Raw genomic sequence first — 5,657 nt, forward strand, 5'->3', positions numbered from 1 at the left:
CTTCTCTTGCTGTGTAACAACTTTGTAGTGCTAATTCCTCTGCTTAATAGCTAAGAAATCTCTCTCTCTTCTCTGTAATTTAAATCAGTTACACAAAATGCAAATCCATCAATAGAGTACTACATTACCATCGACTCTCTCTCTCTCTCTCTCTCTCTCTCTCCCTCTCCGTGTTTGTCGGCAGTCGACATTGACATTCACGCATAGGGCATGGCGTTCTGATATTTTTCTATAAAGAAAAAAAAATTAGGTAGACTCGTAGAGAGCTATTTACTAAATATTACGCGTTTTGGTGAAGATTTGGACAAGGTGAATCTTACACGTGGCTTTTTTAATTAAAGAGTCCTTAGCGTGGCAAGTTTCTATAGCCAAGGGTGTCCACGTGGCATTTTGCAATTAATCATGTAGACCTCCTTTCTCTCTCTTGGGCAACTGCTGAGTGGCTCATTTCAGATAGTTTTTTTTTTTGATAAAAGTTCATCTCAGATTGTCGCAAATCTGAATTAGCATCACTCTGTTGTAGGCCCATATGCCTAGACATAGAAGTGTCTAAACGTACAGTGGTACCCTTATAACCAAGGCAGAAATCCCACCTAAGACAATGCTTATGCATGCATGTGCAGGCTCTAGAGACCTCGGCAATAATCTCTTTCTCGAGAAGTATTTATGGTTTAGTAGGCCAGACATTACTAAATTCCACATAGAAGATTAGATAAAGTTGAAAATTCATAAATGGATTGCCTCTAAGGTCTTTGCCCACATGTCATGTTTCAATTAAAATAGAATTGTCTAAGTGACAATATAAAGTTTTGAAAATTTAATGAAAAAATGAAAAATTTCTAAGAAGAAAAAAATGGTTGATAATGCAAAGGAACATACCAATACAAGTGATAATATATGATTAAATTGATTATAAAATTTAATATATTGTCAATTTAAACTATGTCTTAGATACTATAGTTTATCCAGTTAAAATTGTCACATCACCTTTTCATGTAGCAAAAATTGACGTTGATCTAAAGATACCCACTAAACTTGCTAGTTTCAAAAAACTTTATTAGTGATTTTAGCATGAATCACTATAGACTGCAATGAAAATGGGTAACCTTGCCCTACATTGCCCTGTAATGCCCAGTGCTAATTACCTAGTACATGTAGCCCAAGCCACTATTTAGAAGTTCACTTACATACATATTTAGCCCCCCAACCAAAAACAAAAAAGTGAAAGTTTTCCTTGACTGGAGGTCAAATTTCCGTGCAACTATCAATGGTCATAAATACCTGACCCTCTATTTATGAATGGACAAAAATCCCTCCCCCCACTATTGTGTGATACCCTATAAACACCATCTGAACCCCTCGATCAAGGGATTCTCTTTTGACTGTGTGTTCGTGTGTGGAGGAAACTCAATGGAAAAAAAAAAAAAAATACATGCATCACACAGAAATTTTGATTGCTATGGTCAAGTGGTGATAGCTGAAAAAGTTTAAACCTGGAGTGATGTTTTGATAGCTTTCTCTCATTGATTTTAAGGTCTTCACTCCATAGCCAAAGTATAGATCCATATTAATTGATAGATTGACTGCAAATTGGGATAATCTACACCTGAATTACCAAAAAAAAAAAAAAAAAAGATAATCTACACCTGGGCCAGTTTCTATTGAGCAAGGAGATTTTTCCACTGTTGGCAAGAAACATTTTTTAGAACCTTATTTTTAGATGTGTAATTCATATCAATCCTTTTGTTACCAACAAAAAAATTCATATCAATCATTCAAATACAAATCAGGATTGATGAAGCTCAAGATGAAACTACGTAGGGCTTAAACAGTAAATCTTAGTTCAAATTATGTATTTTTTAGGGAAATAAAAGGTTGCTTGGTTGTGCTCCCTATGCCTAGACATATGGGTGGCGAAATGACCACTCCACCCCTATATTAGATGCATAGACGTGTGCTTCCATTGGTCCCCGTGCTACTACAGGGCCACACGACCAAGTGGTGTTCTCTCTTCTTTTCTTTTTTTGTATATAAGTTCAGAGTCATGTTTGGTATGCATTCTCATAATAGAATTTGTATCTAAATCACATTTTGAAGTGAAGAATAAAGAGAACCATGTTTCAAAATGGGGGAACTGTTCTCTGCATGGGAGTGTAGGGCCCACGTGCGCATTGGCACATTGGAGGCGGAAGTTCCGCCATTCATGGGGGCAGGGCAGACATTTCCACCCCCAATATGTTTGGGCATGGCCCTTGTGTCCCATTCAGGGAACTTTTCTCCTTCAAAATGCATTTTATACCTAGAATTTATTCCAATAATGGATATCAAACACAACCCATAATTATGCTCACTTGCTCAATATTCATATTCTAAGAAAGTGTGATATATCATCTAGTCTAAAACTGTCCCTCTAAATATTTGATGGGAAGGGTTTCCCACAATACCAGTGTCAGGGAGAGGGGGAGGAAATCTCCCACGCTACATCAACGGGTACATGGAATGGTATAATCCATATGGTCAGCATAGGAGAGAGAAATAAGTTAAAAAACTCATGTGAGAGGGCGATAATACACTAGCATCATGAGAAAATAGTACATTGACATTGTGGGAAACTTTTTCCCATATTTGATTATTCGTTAAACCTATAATATCAAATGCCTTAACTGTGATTAAATATGTGCATCTTATTGTAACCAAAGTGGTGAGCTGGGAAATTGTAATTTTCTCTTCTTTTTCCTTTGTCTAATGTCTTATTCCCAAAAAATCTTAAGGATAAAAATGTGGGGTTTCAAAATAATTTAAAAATGACTTATCATTATGTTAAGGCCAAAGATTTCTTACATGGCCGTGCAAGCATGCACGGTGGTGTCCCCTCTCACAAGGAGTTACAAAAGTCATAAAACCCCACTCCTATTTTAATGCCTTGGAATTCTCACCCTCACATGCACGGCTTACACAGCCGTGTATGAAAACTGTCCCCTTATGTTAATTTGCACTTTTTGAGTGCAAAATGTGAAATGAAAATTTGTACATTTATTGAAAGAAAAAATTTGTTATACTAAAAGTGCAGAAAAGTAAATTTACAACTTCCTTTTTCAACAAGTTTGATTACAAAAAGATTTTTCCCTTCAAATATAGGGTATTACAATTTACAGGTGCCTGACTCTCCTTAAGACTATATAGATGCCTCTTATGGTACGAGATGCAAATCGGATTCTTGCGAATTAGTTTCCAAGATAAACCAATCTCTCGATCAAGGAATTCTCAATGAAAAAGTATAAACCTGGAGTGATGCTTTGATAGCTTTTTCTCATTGTTTTTAAGGTCTTCACTCCATAGCCAAAGTATAGATCCATATTAATTGATAGATTGACTGTAAATTGGGATACTCTACACCTTAATTACCTGAAGAAAAAAAAAAAAGATAATCTACATTTGGCCAGTTTCTATTGAGCAAGGAGATTTTTCCACTGTTGGCAAGAAACATTTTTTTAGAACCTTATTTTTAGATGAGTAATTCATATCAATCCTTTTGTTACCAACAAAAAAATTCATATCAATCATTCAAATACAAATCAGGATTGATGAAGCTCAAGATGAAACTATGTAGGCCTTAAATAGTAAATCTTAGTTCAAATTATGTATTTTAGGGAAATAAAAGGCTGCTTGGTCGTGCCCCCTATGCCTAGACACATGGGTGGCGAAATGACCTCCCCACCCCTATATTGGATGTTTGGACGTGTGTTCCCATTGGTCTTCGTGCTAATACAGAGCCACACGACCAAGTAGCATTCTCTTTTTTTATTTTATTTTATATTAGTTCAAAGTCATGTTTGGTATGCATTCTCATAATAGAATTTGTATTTAAAACACATTTTGAAGGGAAGAATAAAGAGAACCATGTTTCAAAATGGGGGAACTATTCTCTGCATGGGAGTGCAGGGGCCACGTGCATGTTGGCACATTGGGGTAGAAGTTCCGCCATTCATGGGGGTAGGGCGGACATTTTCACCCCAATATGTTTGGGTGTGGCCCCTGTGTCCCATTCAGGGAACTTTTCTCCTTCAAAATACATTTTATACCTAGAATTTTATTCCAATAATGGATATCAAACACAACCCATAATTATGCTCACTTGCTCAATATTCATATTCTAAGAAAGTGTGATATATCATCTAGTCTAAAACTGTCCCTCTAAATATTTGATGGGAAGGGTTCCTCACAATACCAGTTTCTGGGTATGTGGGGGAGGTGGAGGGAGAGAAAATCTCCCACGCTACATCAACGGGTACATGGAATGGTATAATCCATATGGTCAGAATAGGAGAGAGAAATAAGTAAAAAAAAACCATATGAGAGGGCGATAATACACTAGCATCATGAGAAAATAATACATTGACATTGTTGGAAACTTTTTCCCATATTTGATTATTTTTAAAACCTATAATATCAAATGCCTTAACTGTGATTAATTATGTACATCTTATTGTAACCAAAGTGGTGAGCTGAGAAATTGTAATCTTCTCTTCTTTTTCTCTTGTCTAATGTCGTATTCCCAAAAAATCTTAAGAATAAAAATATGGGGTTTCAAAATAATTTAAAAATGACTTATCATTATGTTAATTTGCACTTTTTGAGTGCAAAATGTGAAATGAAAATTTGTACATTTATTGAAAGAAAAAATTTGTTATACTAGACGTGTAGAAAAGTAAATTTACAATTTCCTTTTTCAGCAAGTTTGATTACAAAAAGATTTTTCCCTTCAAATATAGGGTATTACAATTTACAGGTGCCTCACTCTCCTTAAGACTATATAGATGCCTCTTATGGTGCAAGGTGCAAATTGAATTCTTGCAAATTAGTTTGGAGATAAACCAACTCCTTCTTAAGGCTACATCAATATTGACCGGGCTACTTAGGGACACCAAGACTTGTGCTCAATTGGAAATAAACAACATTAATATATAGAAAAAACAAAATTTTTATTATTTAAAAAATGGGAAGCAGTTTTTTGTACGGGAGTGGGGTTTACACCAGCACTCCCATGTGTCTATCTCTCTCCTCTTTAAAACAAGGGGCAGAGAGGTGTGGCCACACTCCTGGACAAAGATCTTTTTCCCTTGAAAAAAAGTAGGAAAAAGATTGATATGCTAGCGATATACCGTATGCAAACACCCTTTGTGTCTATCTCTCTCTTCCCCTTTTGAAATGAAGAGAGAGACACCACCAATACCACCAATAGATGTTTACAAAAGATATGCCAAAAGGCCCAAAGCACCATGTCTTTTTTCACAAGAAATTTTTAGGGGTAAACAAGAAAAATTATCACCTCAATTGACCTGCCTTTCAATTTCCTCAATTTCTCTAAAAGAGGGAGGTGGATCCACCCAGGCTACGTATTCAGATAGGGGGTAGGGTTATCCTTTTCACCCACCTATTAGATGGAATTGAGGAAATTGAGGAACAGACAAATTGAGGGGATAAAGATCCGGGTAAACATTCACGAAATGGCATCTGTGAGACAGAACCTCTACACTTGGAAAGGTGGGACCCAAGATGGTTCCGAGTTCAGAGTTCAGACACCTCCCAAGTTGCGACACGTGGAGCATTTCATCTTCTTTTGCCTTTTATTTTGCTGCAAACCGTTGGTGACCGTT

The sequence above is a fragment of the Telopea speciosissima genome, chromosome 4 (genome assembly GCF_018873765.1).
Source record: "Telopea speciosissima isolate NSW1024214 ecotype Mountain lineage chromosome 4, Tspe_v1, whole genome shotgun sequence".
NCBI classification, from domain to species: domain Eukaryota; kingdom Viridiplantae; phylum Streptophyta; class Magnoliopsida; order Proteales; family Proteaceae; genus Telopea; species Telopea speciosissima.